The 17781-nt window shown below is 38.3% G+C and overlaps 1 protein-coding gene across 1 annotated transcript in view; it reads right to left on the bottom strand.

The window, feature by feature from the left end:
* The window catches only part of CPS1 (carbamoyl-phosphate synthase 1), a 348188-nt gene that overhangs the window by 310319 nt on the left and 20088 nt on the right, over positions 1–17781 (bottom strand). The window contains exon 3 of the mRNA XM_079924871.1: positions 9844–9909. The gene's annotated coding sequence lies outside the window, so the exon portion shown is untranslated. The remainder of the gene's footprint in view (positions 1–9843; positions 9910–17781) is intronic.

Raw genomic sequence — 17781 nt, 5'->3', positions numbered from 1 at the left:
CAGATGAAGGAGCAAGATAAAAACCCACCAGACCTAACAAATAAAGAGGAAATAGGCAGTCTACCTGAAAAAGAATTCAGAATAATGATAGTAAAGATGATCCAAAATCTTGGAAATAGAATAGACAAAATGCAAGAAACATTTAACAAGGACCTAAAAAGGAAACAAGCAACAATGAACAACACAATAAATGAAATTAAAAATACTCTAGAAGGGATCAATAGCAGAATAACTGAGGCAGAAGAATGGATAAGTGACCTGGAAGATAAAATAGTGGATATAACTACTGCAGAGCACAATAAAGAAAACAGAATGAAAAGAACTGAGGACAGTCTTAGAGACCTCTGGGACAACATTAAACACACCAACATTCGAATTATAGGGGTCCCAGAAGAAGAAGAGAAAAAGAAAGGGACTGCCAAATATTTGAAGAGATTATACTTGAAAACTTCCCTAATATGGGAAAGGAAATAGTTAATCAAGTCCAGGAAGCACAAAGAGTCCCATACAGGATAAATCCAAGGAGAAACACGCCAAGACACATATTAATCGAACTGTCAAAAATTAAATACAAAGAAAACATATTAAAAGCAGCAAGGGAAAAACAACAAATAATATACAAGGGAATCCCCATAAGGTTAACAGCTGATCTTTCAGCAGAAACGCTGCAAGCCAGAAGGGAGTGGCAGGACATATTTAAAGTGATGAAGGAGAAAAACCTACAACCAAGATTACTCTACCCATCAAGGATCTCATGCAAAATTGATGGAGAAACTAAAACCTTTACAGACAAGCAAAAGCCTCTCAAGTTCAACACCACCAAACCAGCTTTACAACAAATGTTACAGGAACTTCTCTAGGCAAGAAACACAAGAAAAGGAAAACACCTAAAATAACAAACCCAAAACAATTAAGAAAATGGGAATAGAAACATACATATCAATAGTTACCTTAAATGTAAATTTAAATGCTCCTACCAAAAGACACAGACTGGCTGAATGGATACAAAAACAAGACCCATATATATGCTGTCTACAAGAGACCCACTTCAGACCTAGGGACACATACAGACTGAAAATGAGGGTATGGGAAAAGATATTCCATGCAAATGGAAATCAAAAGAAAGCTGGAATAGCAATTCTCATATCAGACAAAATAGACTTTAAAATAAAGACTATTACAAGAGACAAAGAAGGACACTACATAATGATCAAGGGATCGATCCCAGAACAAGATATAACAATTGTAAATATTTATGCACCCAACATAGGAGCACCTCAATACATAAGGCAAACACAGACAGCCATAAAAGGGGAAATCGACAGTAACACATTCATAGTAGGGGACTTTAACAACCCACTGTCACCCATGGACAGATCATCCAAAATGAAGATAAATAAGGAAACACAAGTATAAATGATACATTAAACAAGATGGACTTAATTGATATTTATAGGACATTCCATCCAAAAACAACAGAATACACATTTTTCTCAAGTCCTCATGGAACATTCTCCAGGATAGGTCATATCCTGGGTCACAAATCAAGCCTTGGTAAACTTAAGGAAACTGAAATTGTATCAAGTATCTTTTCCAACCACAACACTATGAGACTAGATGTCAATTACAGGAAAAGACCTGTGAAAAATACAAACACATGGAGGCTAAACAATACACTACTTAATAACGAAGTGATCAGTGAAGAAATCAAAGAGGAAATCAAAAAATGCCTAGAAACAAATGACAATGGAGACACGACAACCCAAAACCTATGGGATGAAGCAAAAGCAGTTCTAAGAGGGAAGTTTATAACAATACAATCCTACTTTAAGAAACAGGAAACATCTCAAATAAACAACCTAACCTTGCACCTAAAGCAATTAGAGAAAGAAGAACAAAAAATCCCCAAAGTTAGCAGAAGGAAAGAAATCACAAAGATCAGATCAGAAATAAATGTAAAAGAAATGAAGGAAACGATAGCAAAGATCAATAAAACTAAAAGCCAGTTCTTTGAGAAGATAAACAAAATTGAGAAACCATAAGCCATAAGCCATCAAGAAAAAAGCCATCAAACAATAAGCCATACTCATCAAGAAGAAAAGGGAGGGCTTCCCTGGTGGCGCGGTGGTTGAGAGTCCACCTGCCAATGCTGGGGACACGGGTTCAAGCCCCGGTCCGGGAAGATCCCACATGCTACGCAGCGGCTGGGCCCGTGAGCCATGGCCGCTGAGCCTGCGTGTCCAGAGCCTGTGTGTCCAGAGCCTGTGCTTCGCAATGGGAGAGGCCACAACAATGAGAGGCCCACATACCACCCCCCAAAAAAAAGAAGAAAAAAAGGGAGAGGACTCAAATCAATACAATTAGACATGAAAAAGGAGAAGTAACAACTGACACTGCAGAAATACAAAAGATCATGCGAGATTACTACAAGCAACTCTATGCCAATAAAATGGACAACCTGGAAGAAATGGACAAATTCTTAGAAATGCACAATCTGCCAAGACTGAATCAGGAAGAAACAGAAAATATGAATAGACCAATCACAAGCAGTGAAATTGAAACTGTGATTAAAAATCTTCCAACAAACAAAAGCCCAGGACCAGATGGCTTCACAGGCGAATTCTATCAAACATTTAGAGAAGAGCTAACACCTATCCTTCTCAAACTCTTCCAAAATATAGGAGAGGGAGGAACACTTCCAAACTCATTCTACGAGGCCACCATCACCCTGATACCAAAACCAGACAAAGATGTCACAAAGAAAGAAAACTACAGGCCAATATCACTGATGAACACAGATGCAAAAATCCTCAACAAAATACTATCAAACACAATCCAAGAGCACATTAAAAGGATCATACACCATGATCAAGTGGGGTTTATTCCAGGAATGCAAGGATTCTTCAATATATGCAAATCAATCAACGTGATACATCATATTAACAAATTGAAGGAGAAAAATCATATGATCATATCAACAGATGCAGAGAAAGCTTTCGACAAAATTCAACATCCATTTATGATAAAAACCCTGCAGAAAGTAGGCATAGAGGGAACTTTCCTCAACATAATAAAGGCCATATATGACAAACCCACAGCCAACATCGTCCTCAATGGTGAAAAGCTGAAAGCATTTCCACTAAGATCAGGAACAAGACAAGGTTGCCCACTCTCACCACTGCTATTCAACATAGTTTTGGAAGTTTTAGCCACAGCAATCAGAGAAGAAAAGGAAATGAAAGGAATCCAAATCGGAAAAGAAGAAGTAAAGCTGTCACTCTTTGCAGATGACATGATACTATACATAGAGAATCCTAAAGATGCTACCAGAAAACTACTAGAGCTAATCAATGAATTCAGTAAAGTAGCAGGATACAAAATTAATGCACAGAAATCTCTGGCATTCCTATACACTAATGATGAAAAATCTGAAAGTGAAATCAAGAAAACACTCCCATTTACCATTGCAACAAAAAGAATAAAATATCTAGGAATAAACCTACCTAAGGAGACAAAAGACCTGTATGCAGAAAACTATAAGACACTGAGGAAAGAAATTAAAGATGATACAAATAGATGGAGTGATATACCATGTTCTTGGATTGGAAGAATCAACATTGTGAAAATGACTCTACTACCCAAAGCAATCTACAGATTCAATGCAATCCCTATCAAACTACCACTGGCATTTTTCACAGAACTAGAACAAAAAATTTCATAATTTGTATGGAAACACAAAAGACCCCGATTAGCCAAAGCAATCTTGCAAAAGAAAAACAGAGCTGGAGGAATCGGGCTCCCTGACTTCAGACTATACTACAAAGCTACAGTAATCAAAACAGTATAGTACTGGCAGAAAAACAGAAATATAGATCAATGGAACAGGACAGGAAGCCGAGAGATAATTCCACGCACATATGGTCACCTTATCTTTGATAAAGCAGGCAGGAATGTACAGTGGAGAAAGGACAGCCTCTTCAATAACTGGTGCTGGGAAAACTGGACAGCTACATGTAAAAGGATGAGATTAGAACACTCGCTAACACCATACATAAAAATAAGCTCAAAATGGATTAAAGACCTAAATGTAAGGCCAGAAACTATCAAACTCTTAGAGGAAAACATAGGCAGAACACTCTATGACATAAATCACAGCAAGATCCTTTTTGACCCACCTCCTAAAGAAATGGAAATAAAAACAAAAATAAACAAATGGGACATAATGAAACTTAAAAGCTTTTGCACAGCAAAGGAAACCATAAAGAAGACCAAAAGACAACCCTCAGAATGGGAGAAAATATTTGCAAATGAACTAAATGACAAAGGATTAATCTCCAAAATTTCCCAGCAGCTCATGCAGCTCAATAACTAAAAAAACAAACAACCCAATCCAAAAATGGGTAGATGACCTAAACGACATTTCTCCAAAGAAGATATACAGATTGCCAACGAACACATGAAAGAATGCTCAACATCATTAATCATTAGAGAAATGCACATCAAAACTACAATGAGATATCATCTCACACCATTCAGAATGGCCATCATCAAAAAATCTAGAAACAATAAATGCTGGAGAGGGTGTGGAGAAAAGGGAACACTCTTGCACTGCTGGTGGGAATGTGAATTGGTTCAGCCACTATGGAGAACAGTATGGAGGTTCCTTAAAAAACTACAAATAGAACTACCATATGACCCAGCAATCCCACTACTGGGCATATACCCTGAGAAAGCCATAATTCAAAACGAGTCACATACCAAAATGTTCATTGCAGCTCTATTTACAATAGCCAGGACATGGAAGCAACCTAAATGTCCATTATCAGATGAATGGATAACGAAGATGTGACACATATGTACAATGGAATATTACTCAGCCATAAAAAGAAACGAAACTGAGTTATTTGTAGTAGGTGGATGTACCTACAGTCTTTCATACAGAGTGAAGTAAGTCAGAAAGAGAAAGACAAGTACCGTATGCTAACACATACATATGGAATCTAAGAAAAAAAAATGTCATGAAGAACCTAGGGGTAAGACAGGAATAAAGACACAGACCTACTAGAGAATAGACTTGAGGATATGGGGAGGGGGAAGGGTAAGCTGTGACAAAGCGAGAGAGAGGCATGGACATATACACACTACCAAACGTAAAACAGATAGCTAGTGGGAAGCAGCCACATAGCACGGGGAGATCAGCTCGGTGCTTTGTGACCACCTAGATGAGTGGGAGGGAGGGAGATGGAAGAGGGAAGAGATATGGGAACATATGTGTATGTATAACTGGTTCACTTTGTTATAAAACAGAAATTAACACACCACTGTAAAGCAATTATACTCCAATAAAGATGTTAAAAAAAAAAAAAGACTCTGACAAGTACAGGTTTCTGGTAACTGACTATACTGCTGAACTGGATGAATAAGCATTTTCAGAACTCTAATGGAAAACTGATGAATTCATAAAAGTGCTAACAAAAGATCAAGATAAAAAAAATAATTACATGGGACTGAGTGAACTGATGAGGATGATTATAATTTTTGTGACTTTCTGTTTGAATAAAAAAAAAAGTTCCAGAAGGACTCAGAGGCAAAAAATATACAAATCAATTTTCACTGCAAAGTAAAGGAGCTGTTACAGTGGTGGATTACTGGACCGAATGTCAATATTATGACATAGTATGAGTGTGTTTCGTGTTTGGTAATTGCAATCATTGTTGCTTTTGTTGTGGTCATCCATTTACAATGCCTGGTGTCAGTTCATTTATCTCTTGTAAAAATATAATACAATGTGTGTGTGTAAAAAAAGAAAAACAAATACTGTGCATAATACTATATATGTCAGACACTATGCTAAGTTAGAGAAGTACAACACTAAACAAGAGAGCCATGAATGCTGCCTCATGGAATTTACATTATAATAGGTAAAATGCACAGTAAGCAAGTAAATAAATAACTCAAATTCTGATAAGTGCCAGGAGTCCCTCAAATGGAGTGTTGCAATGTGGAATGGGGGAAATAAAATACTTTACATAGTGCGATAGGTAAGGCCTCTCTGAGGAGATGACATCTAACACTTAAAGGACAGGAAAAAATAGTCACTGAAAGAAAACTGGGAAGGTCAATCCAGGAAGTGAGAATAGCATACCCAAAGGTCATGAGGTACAGAGACATAATGAATGAACTGAAAAGCCAGAATGACCAGAGTCCAATGTGTGAGGAGGACAGTAACATGAGATAAGGTAGGAGCTCGTTCATTTTTCTTCCACTATGAAAATAATCCCACTCACACACAAGGCCTGCTTTAGATGGTCCCTCTCCTTCACACCTAAAGAAATATAGACTGAGGTAAGACATGGGACCAAACCACGCATCAAACTTGAGCACTCAGATTTCCCACTCCTCCAAGCCCCAACCAAAGGTCTTTGTCCCTCTGCCAGGATATCTTGGATTTCTAGACTTGCAATATCAATGCACGTCCCTATAGAAGGTCTCCATACCCCTATGAAGGTGGAGTCCAGTCTTAATGCTGGAGAAATGTACAGGAATATGTATACAGCTCAAAAGACTAAATTTGAGGGGAAACCTAGGGCATGTTGGATTTAACAATTATTGGAGACATAAAAAGTTTACTTGAAAAGTTCCTGGCACTTCTCAGGGGATTGTGTGACAGCTTTGGAGTTTGAAGATCAATTTTCCTGAGTGTTCAGACTTAAAATTCTGTCTCTCTGTAAGACCTTTCAGACTGTTTGCTGAAGAAAGAGGCTGTGAAATGTAAAGGCTGGAAGTCACATTGTAGCACTGCTTGCTGGCCAGGTGCTGAGGGGCCCCATGCTATTTATCTAGCCACATAGTAATGCCCTTTCCAATCCCAAATTCATTCTCATCTCTAGAAGATTATTGAAATGGGACTTGTGAGATATACAGTCTATTTCAACAAACAGCAATCTAATTCTTCCTTTACACATTCCAGGGAAGGATTAAAAAAAAGATCACCTTGCCAGCTGGTACACAAGCTGCAGTGCACTGAAGCTCACAAGCATCCTAACTGCCAAAAGGACACTGAGGGGATTTTAATATATACAGTGTGGATGTGTCAGAAGAAGCATCTTATGAGGAGTTTAATCTGTTCATTTGAAAGAGTGCAGCAGGAACGGTCCCATGGGGCTCACCTCCAGGGCAGGCGATGCTTTCACTCTAAAGAATCTCACTTGATGAGAATCAATACGCGAGTGCTTGGTCTTGACTACAAATAGTTCATTACAAACTGAGAAAGAAGCCGGCAGCTCCATTTTGCCTTCTTCCCAGCTTTCATGGTCCTAACTTCCCCCATGTCAGAAAAGCCCACAATTATTTGACATACAAGAATGTATGAGGTACTTAAAAAGCCAGAAATCTCACGTTGAAATTTCTAATTACAGGGGAACAGGTGTCTGGCATTTTTTAGACCCTGGTGCCGGTTTACAGTGGGACCAGCATGCCCTTTGTGCTGTCCTCTCTTCTAGAACTCGTCCAAATGCACGGGCTGAGGCTGCCAGTCCCTAGAGAATGCTTAACGTGCCACAGTGTGGCCTCCTAGAGATACGGATACTCTCCTGGACACGAATTAGAAAACCTTGACCAGGATGACAAGTAGCAAATGCACTGTCAGCCACGGGCTATTCCTGTCCCTGAAGTTGCTGGCCATCCTCAAAATGGAGACAGCCACACACATGCCACCTGAAGCCCCTAAAACACACTTGAAAACAGGGTCCCTCAGTCCCTTTGATTCCATCTACTGTCACTTTACTTTGGAGGGCAGTATTACTTCTTTTCCTTACTGAGCCTTTTGTTAAGTTATAACATACATTTGGGACAGTGCAAAAATCTTCAGTGTACAGGTTGATGAATAACCACAAAGTGAACATAGTCATGTAACCACTGGCCTCTTTACTCATCATCACTTCCCCACTCTCTTCTCAGAGTTAACCACCACCCTATCTTCTAATGCCATCAGTTACTTTCACTTGGTTTTGAACTTTATACAAATGGAATCATATTATCCATACTGTTTTTTAATCTGGGTTCCTTAACTCAACACTATGTGAGACTGATCTGCGTTATTACACGTACCTGTAGTTTGTTCCTTCTTATTGCTGTGTAATGTATCATTATATGAATATACCACACCTTACTTATCCTTCCTACTGTTATTAGACATCTGAATTGTTTTCGGCTTTGTGCTATTTTGATAATGTTGCTAAGAATGTTTACGCACATATGTAGACATTGTTGTAAGGCATGTGCATAGGAGTAGAATTACTGGCTTTTAAGGTATGCACATAATTAGAACTTCTTCTTAATATTTTTGCCCTGGAAGATACTTTGCACTTTATCTTCCAGAAAAACATCAACTCTCCAATGCCTCCTCTTTGGCCAGTTTGTTCTTGGAGCTATGCTCAATACTATAGAATGATAGTGAGCTAACAGACAGTTATTGTCCTTGGGCACTTGTGCTCTCAGCTGTCCTTCTCAGGAGATAACCACAAAGCATTTCTGACCGGGAGTCTGACCAATCAGCGAGTGTTCTCCTGCTGCCACAGCCCCTTTGCTTGAGGTAGCATCCATACCATGTGCCCTTCCATGACCTTACCCTCTGGGATTTTCTGTCCCTTTCATACTCCCCTCTTACCGAAATCACATACTACAGTATCAGAATTACACAATGAAGCAAGCTCTGAGCAATTTTAATCACTATAAATGTCCTTCCTTAAGAAACATTACACCCCACCTCCAAGGGAAGCAGCATGCTAACCATGTAAAGAATCACGCTGACTCCGTTTCCACATGGCTCACCATCTTCCTCTGAAGACAGGATTCCTAAGCACTGACCCCAGCTTGCCCTGGATGTGGCATGACCTCTAAGAAGGTAACTCTAAGAGCAGAAGGAGAAAAAACCACCAGCTTCTACTTACACAAGGGTGGGATTTACTGACTGTTAAATAAATAACACTGGTTAAAAACTTAGTGTAAATATCAAAAAAAAAATTTATCTTTATTATCCACCCCTAATCCTTTAGCATACTTGCACTTAAATACCTATTTACTCTTAAGAAGAAACAGTTTACAACATCTCAGAACACTTTTAGAGTATCTCATAATCCCCAGTTGGTAAATTATTCATTTTTAACAGAAAATCTCTTCACTCACCCCACTTAGTCTCATATTAAGAACCACTGATGAACAGTCTCATAACAGTAACATTTTACATAATTAAAATTGCTTTTAAGCCACTGTTTTCCCTTCCTTCCACTAAATAATGCCAAAGTCTTTATCATCTCAGAATGGGTTCTAGTAGTCAATTATCTACTCATTGCCATTCTTCTAATCTAGCTATCCAAGTTCTTCCTAGCTCTCAAAATTAGAGCTCCAAATTGTCGAGTCATTTAATTATAATTAACCAACACCAAAACCCATACCACTCATTTATTTATTCATTCATTCAATAAATAAATGAAATATTTTGGGACTTCCCTGGTGGCACAGTGGTTGAGAATCCGCCTGCCAATGCAGGGGACACGGGTTCAAGCCCTGGTCCAGGAAATCCCACATGCCGCGGAGCAACTAAGCCCGTGCGTCACAACTACTGAGCCTGCGCTCTAGAGCCCACGTGCCACAACTACTGAAACCCGCACACCTAGAGCTCATGCTCTGCAGTAAGAGAAGCCACTGCAGTGAGAAGTCCGCGCACCGCAACAAAGAGTAGCCCCCGCTCACTGCAACTAGACAAAGCCTATGCGCAGCAATGAAGACCCAACGCAGGCATAAATAAACAAACAAACAAATAAATAAATGTTTTGAACTTACTATGAGTTGAGAGCTTGAGATTCAGAGTAGAACCAGACAGATGAGTCCCTCATCTCATGGAGCACACTTCCTAAAATATATTAGAAGACAAATTTAAATGTGAAACTTATAAAGGCTATGAGGAAAATAAAACCAAATGCTGGCCTAAATAATGGACTGGGATAGGGACTGCTTAAGATAACATGACTGGGGAAAGTCTTTCTGAAGAGGTAACACTTAGACTGAACTCTAAATGATCTCAGGAGGCAGACATGAAAAGGTGTGTGGAAAAGTATTCCAGGCAAAGGATACAGCCTACGTACAATAGGATACAGCCCTGAGATGGGAAGGTCAGTGTGACTACAGCTTGATCTGCAAAGATAAGAGAGCAGTGAGGGGAGGCAGATGGGAACCAGATCAAATCCACCTTGTTGAACATTGTTAGGAGTTCATCTTGCAAGTTCCATAGGGTAGTGATTCCATTAATGAAAGATCGTATATATGTTTTTCCCTGGATAGTAAATGCCAAGAGTATGATCCCATCTGATCCTATCACTATTGTGTACTCTCTTCCACTTTGTGGTTTCCAGTATTCCCAAGGTCTCTCTGCCATTGGCATCTCTAGCCCCCTGGTAGTTCTCTTCCATCTTTGAGCTCCTCTTCTGAAACATAATGTTCAGATCAATCATTTTTTACAAGGCAAGATTTAATTCTAACATAACTGAACAGCTGAGGTGCAATCCACATAGTTTTTCACATGTAATTATTCTTCTCTCGGCCAACAGGAAGCAATAGTTAAGAGCTTAGGCTTTAGATTATCAAAACCATGTTCTATTTCTGTTTTTGACACTTTTACTGTGTGTACCTAGTGCATTACTTTATCTGTCTGAGTTTTTTTGGTCTGAAAAATGGATAGTAGGCTATATCCCTACCTCAGAATTGTAAGTTTTGATGGAGATAATACACAGTAATCCTCAGCAGATGGCCACTAATAATAATGCTGTTCAACAAGCAAAAACCATAGAACTTTGCAGTAAAAAGAGATGATGGCTCTTACCTTATCAATTTCTCTCATTTTGTATTTAAGCCTTTCTGAAAATAAAATAACTGTCAGTGGTAACTTCCTTCCTTCTTTCCTTCCTTCCTTCCTTAGAAGTAAACCAGATTTCCCTAGCCAATATTCTCATGGAGAAATAATTCAACTATTCACTGCTGGCTTTAGCTTTGAGGTTGGGCTATAGGAACCACACAGTCATTACTTAAATAAATCACAGATACAGTCTTATTCCTGATGGGGCAAATTGTGATTGGAGTAGTGTATGATTTAATAAATGCTACTCATTAAAGCTTGAGAGACTCAGAAACATGAACTCTACTTTTTATTCAATTTGTTAAGTGGGAAAAGACAATAAGAAGATGTGATTTCCATACAGATCTTACCCACCAAATGTGGACTGTAATTTATAGACAAAACTCAGACAAGGAAATAAATTGTAGGCGATAGAAGAGCTGTAGTAAGCAAATATTGGGGCTTCGTGGATATGTCAACTAAGGGCTAACATCTAGAGAAGTAGCTGTTGGGGCATGGAATTGTGTGAAGCCCACTTATTCCAAGTGCCTGTCACTGGCAAGTTTTCACATAGTTATCACACAGACATGAATTTAGCTATATAAGCGTTAAGCGAAAAAATCCTGAACCTTTAGTGAAAGTTTAACAAGTGGGCTTTTACATGAACTCTGAGTATTGTACCCATATCTAATCCTTATTGCTGGCTTTTAAAATTATTTTATTATTTATTTATTACATAAGCAAACGGCAACCACAGAAGAAAAACAGAAAGTATAGATTAGCAAAAGGAAATTCATTCATAATTTTCCCACTCAGAAAGAACGATTATTAACATCATGCTCTTTACCCACACACATATACACATTAATTCTTCACACATATATTTTACCTAAAGAGATATATCAAAGGAAATTGAGACAAATTTCTAAACCTAATACTTTGTCACACCAAACAAAAAATAATTATCACAAATGAAAAACACGTTTCATATGGAGAACTTCAAATTTTCACAGTTATTGTTTACTACATAGTCATCCCTCAGTCTCCAAGGGAGACTGGTTCAGGAACCCCTCCTTCTCCAAAGGTACCAAAATCTGCAGATGCTCAATCCCCTCTATAAAATGATGTAGTTATTTGCCTGTAATCTATGCGCATGCTCTTGTATACTTTAAATCATCTCTAGATTACTTATAATACCTAATTCAATGTAAGTGCTATGTAAATTGTTGCTGGCATGCAGCAAATTCAACTTTTGCTTTTTGGAACTTTCTGGAATTTTTTTTCAAACATTTTTGATCCACGGTTGAATCCGAGCATTCAGAACCCATGGATATGGAGAGCCAACTGTACTCAATTGATTAACAACTCCTTTTCTTCAGGAATGTATAAAGGGGTTATGACAACAAATTCCATTCTAATTCAGTAAGACTTTACCAAAAACTTTTTAGTGTGGGGAAATACAAAATAAGTGTCTATGCTTTTGAGGAAATATATCTGCAGGGAACACACACACACAAACCTCAATTATTTGGGCAGAATAATTGGTAAGGGGCAAGAAAAACACATTGAGTTTCTGGAGCTGACGAGGTCAATGTCCATCTTTTTCAAAGTCTTAGCTATGAAGTTGGAATACTACTACCTTCTCCTCCTTTCCTCACAAGAGGAAAGATAGTGTGTAAAATCCATTACACACTTTGCATTCTCAAGATTTTTCTGAGTTTTCTATCACCTACTTTTTATTCCAGTTTGCTGGACAGATGGGATTTCTAAGTTAGTTTGCAGATACAGACTCAACCAAGAAGGCAAATATTTACATGTTAAATGTCTTTTTGATTTGTCATGAAGGGCAACTGATGCAGCCACTTTCAATCCCTTTTTAATTTTAACCTCCATTTAATTTTTTCTAATTTGCTTTAATATTTATTTGTTTTATTATGTATGGCAACCCTTGTTAAGATGTCCTATACACTGCTGCACCCATTGGCTAGAATCCTCATCCCCTCTCCTTCACCTATTACCTCCTGTCTTCCTGTTCTGAACCCAATTATCCTTTCCTCAGGGAGAACTTCGTTTATGCCCTCAAGATTCTCCAACTTCATGGTCTCATAGCCCCATTTACATACTCTCTCAAATTCTCATCTCAGTGTAATTTTAGATTTATTCGGGTGATGATTCACTAGTGCTTTTCTCCCTCACCAGACTATAAGCTCAAGTTTTTGGTCACAACTGTATTCGCAGTGCCCAGCGCAGTGCACAGAACATGGGAATATTTAACAAATGTTTGTTTGATAAAATTTCCTGAGACAACAGATATTTTTTTTAACCTAATTTGATTGCATCCCCAATCTTTATTCAGTGCTGTCTATAAGGTAGATGTAGCATATGCTAAATGCATGGCTTTCAATAAGTCGACACTAAGGAACTACTACACATTTGCATGACTATAATTTTTCAAGATTCATAAGTAATATCTTTTTACCCATTCTACATCTAAAGTGAGTAATCCCTTTTTAACAAGAACAGCTTGCTCTAAACCTGGTTCAGTCATAGCAGTACAAACAATAGGCTCTGTATCCTGTATTATCACCAAAACAGGAATAGAGTAAATCTTTACTCTCTGTCCATGGCTTATGGAAAGATCTGACTCTGAATTTAGCAATGATTTATCTTATACCTAAGAAATAGGAGTACCAAATTAGCTCACGGCCCTGATATAAAAGAAGAATCTAAAAATTCTATTAAAAGTTGTTGCCAGGGCTTCCCTGGTGGCGCAGTGGTTGAGAGTCCGCCTGTCGATGCAGGGGACACGGGTTCGTGCCCCAGTCCGGGAAGATCCCACATGCCGCGGAGCGGCTGGGCCCGTGAGCCATGGCCGCTGAGCCTGCGCGTCCGGAGCCTGTGCTCCGCAATGGGAGAGGCCACAACAGTGAAAGGCCCGTGTACAGCAAAAAAAAAAAAAAAAAGTTGTTGCCATTTATTCACTTGCTAGTTGACACATTTTTAATTTAAATTGACTTTATAAAAATCATCTTGCTTTTCCTTGTGGTTTCAAATAAAACTCATTTAATTAATACAATTACATGTTATTATCCAAAATTATCTATTCATCATAAACTTTGAGCATCTAATGTAAATCAGCCACAACACTGAGTGTTGACACAATTAAAGAAATCCAGCCTAGACAACAGTTTCTACATTTCATTCACTTCTCTTTCTCTAAAACATCAAGAGTCCAAGAACTTAGTTCACTACAACCTTTATTACAATACTTTTTATCATCTCATTCTCTAGTACTTCAAAATTCCCAAGTCTCTCCCTCTCTTTCACTCCTAGAGAATATTATAGTTTATAAGCACTCAAAACTCATCTCCTTTGATAAATAGTAAGAAGCTCTTAGCATGATCTAATTCTTCAGTAACTTGGTTACTGAAGAAAGGTGTATGTGTGTATGTGTGTGTGTGTGTGTGTGTGTGTGTGTGTGTCAGTGAGTCTGTGTGTCATTATAGGGGTGTGTGTGTGTGTGTGTGTGTGCTGGGTATGTGTCCCAGAGATCCACAGCTCGGGCACAAATAAGAAAGAGGAAGGGACAGTGCCATCAAAGAGAGAGCACCACAAGGGAGAATGTGAAAGTGAGTCCTGATAGCTTCTTTTTCCAAATCCCAAGCCCCTTTATACTATCACCTTTCTGTTGCAACATACACAGCCATGGGCATTTTGAGCAGCACAGTAACATCGTCTTTCAAATTCATGTCCTAAATCATGATATCATGCTTCAGTGTCCTGAGGCAGCATGGGAGGTAGTTTTCCTAATCTTTCCCTATGATCTCTCGATCGACACTCAGCTTGGATCTTTCTGAAGTTCCCAAACTCCTTTCTCGCCTGTCTGAACAGTAGCCAACTTAGACTTGTATTCATACATGCATATGGAATTATGTAGATTTTTGTGGGTATATTTATATACATGGTGTCATACTATATATATTCTGCAACTTGCTGTTTTCATGTCTTAGAGATTTTTCCATATCAGTATATTTTTACCTACCTCATTATTCCATGGAATTGCATAGAAAAAACACATGTACCATGTCATTTTAACCAGCATTCATTGATAGGAAAAAGATCACAACAAAAATGCCTATTAGAAAAAATGCTGTAGTAACACCCTTGTACAGGATCCTGTCTCATAGGCATGAGTGTTTCATTATGGCTAATGTTTCTCAAAACTGGCTTTACATAAGAATCATCTGTGGAGCTTTTAAAAATACTGCTGCTCGGGCTTCCCTGGTGGCACAGTGGTTGAGTGTCCGCCTGCCGATGCAGAGGACACGGGTTCGTGCCCCGGTCCGGGAAGATCCCACATGCCGCGGAGCGGCTGGGCCCGTGAGCCATGGCCGCTGAGCCTGCGCGTCTGGAGCCTGTGCTCCGCAACGGGAGGGGCCACAGCAGTGAGAGGCCCGCGTACCGCAAAAAAAAAAAAAAAAAAAAAAAAAAAAATACTGCTGCCCATGCTCCCCTCCCCAACCTGACCAGTTAGATCAGAATTTCTGAAAGTGGAACCCAAGCATGGGGATTTAGTAAAATCTCCCTAAGTAATTTTAATATCCAACCAGGGTAGAGAGTCATTACTAATTGTCAAGAATTCGAATTGCTGACTTGAAGGATATATACATTTTACATTTTGAACTCATTTTACAAATGGTTAAATTCCATATAATACAAGTTTTGTACTATCATTACTTCTTCTGCTCCAAGTCTCAGAAAATCTAAAAGTATAAACCAAGTACTAGGAAAGGGTCTCCTTTTCAGCTAAAATGGTAGCTCCCCAGAGATCTAAAGTGGGTGTCCACCCCATCTCAAATAAATATTTTCACAGCACTTGGTTTGCTTTCTCTATCAGTTGTGACAATTTGCCATCATTTCATTTTGTTGATTACTGTCTTTCACAGCCCCCAATCTTCAGCAGAACTCCAAGAGAACAGGAACCAAATCCATATTGTTCACCCAGTAAGCCTAATGCTATTATAACAGGGCCTAGCGTATTACAGGTGGTCAATATGTGTGATAAATAAATCCCTGTGGTTGCCTGGTCAGTGGATAATCATGTTAGGTTGTGATAAGGAAGTGAAGGGGAAATACTGTCTGCTCTCATTTTCCAGGCCCAAACTTTCCAAATAGAAAACAAATATTTTATCTTAGCCAAAAAGAACCTAAAAACCTACACAATCATTTAAGAAAAAGATTGATGTGTGTTGAATCTTGACCATGTAGTAAAAAAAAAAAAATACAAAGGGATTAGAAGGTAGAATGTGATGAACCACCTTCAGTAGTGAATTTGCCCTTTCTCTGCCATTCCCTGCACTTTGATAAGACTCTGAAAAATGTATACAGTAAATGGTACAGTTAAGCATGAGAAACACTTGGAGATCTGAGCACAGGGCAAATCAGCTGCCACTAAGAACATGATTCCTCAGCTGTTACCCTTCTTTCTCCTCACAAGTAAGACTTGTCACATGGGCCTACAAAAAGGAAGGGTCAAGAGAGAAATTCCACTTTGATTCTGATTATTATATTAAATTACTTAGGATCATAGTTGCAGATAGGCTCTAAATTCTTCTTTCTCTGCATATAATTTCTGTGTGTAACTAGTAACACCTAACAAAGTAACATTTAGTGATATATCGTGTCCAATAGGACTAACCATCTCAAAAAAGGCCTCAGTGCTATAAATTGTGTACACCTTTAGACCTTCCTTCTATAATATGCCTGGCCAAAACATAAAGATTGTTGACTAAGTAGGAATGAGATCTTACACCTCCTTTCTTTGAAGCTTCAGGGTGGATTAGTTTTACTTCTTTTAGTTCATGGGTTTTTTAAATAAATTATTTCTTTCAGGATAGTTGTAGATTTATAGAAAAGTTGAGGGGAGATCCCATGTACTCCACACCCAGTTTCCTCTATTCTTATCATCTTACTTTAATATGGTACATTTGTCATAATTAATGAACCAATATTGATACACTAATATTAGCTGAAGTCCATGCTTTATTCAAATTTCCTTTATTCAACTTTATTTAGAAACTTTATTCAAGTTTCTACCTAATGTCCCTTTTTTATTCTAGGATTCCAACTCGGATACCACATTTACTCGTCATGTTTCCTTAGGCTCCTCTAGGCTGTGAAAGTTTCTTAGACTTTCCTTGTTTTTGATAATCTTGACTATTTTTTAAAGTGCTCCTCAGGAATTTTGTAAAATGTCCCTCAATTTCAGTTTGGTGTTTTTCACATGATTAGACTATGTTGTGGGTTTTGAGGAGGAGCCTGTCAAACACCACCTCAGCCTCATGGTCAAGGTTAATATCAAGAGTAATGTCATGTTGATAGCATGTACCCTCGATAAGATATGAATGGCACTGTACCTTTGTGATTTCCACTTTTCAAGAAGAAAACTTTACACCAACATATTTTTCCTCTGTGAATTTATAAACCTACGGTACATTATTTCCTAACACAAAGGATTTAGACATACAGTGAGATCAAGCCATTCCCCCCCTTAATATGAAATAAAGTGTTCCAATTTCAAATCGTTTTGCTCAGAAGACATAAAGCTCTTTTACTTGTAAGCCTGTCACAGATATTAAGGGATGTCTGCACATGGAGCAAAGTATTAATATAGGCTGTGAGTTAAAGTTACAGCATAGCCATCACTCAGTAATTCATTTGATAATCCAAAGGAAAACAAACTGGTGGACAAATTTCTGCTATTTACAAAAACAGTTTCTATTATAAAACACTGCATTATTTTCTTAATTCTAATTATTTAAATTTGAGACAAGGAATATGCTTAGGTGAAATATGTTCTGATTCTCATGACTGTCTTACATGTCAGAAAT

Source organism: Stenella coeruleoalba (genome assembly GCF_951394435.1).
Source record: "Stenella coeruleoalba genome assembly, chromosome: 6".
NCBI classification, from domain to species: Eukaryota; Metazoa; Chordata; class Mammalia; order Artiodactyla; family Delphinidae; genus Stenella; species Stenella coeruleoalba.
The sequence above is the reverse complement of the archived record's forward strand: the minus strand, read 5'-3'. Positions and strand labels throughout refer to the sequence as shown.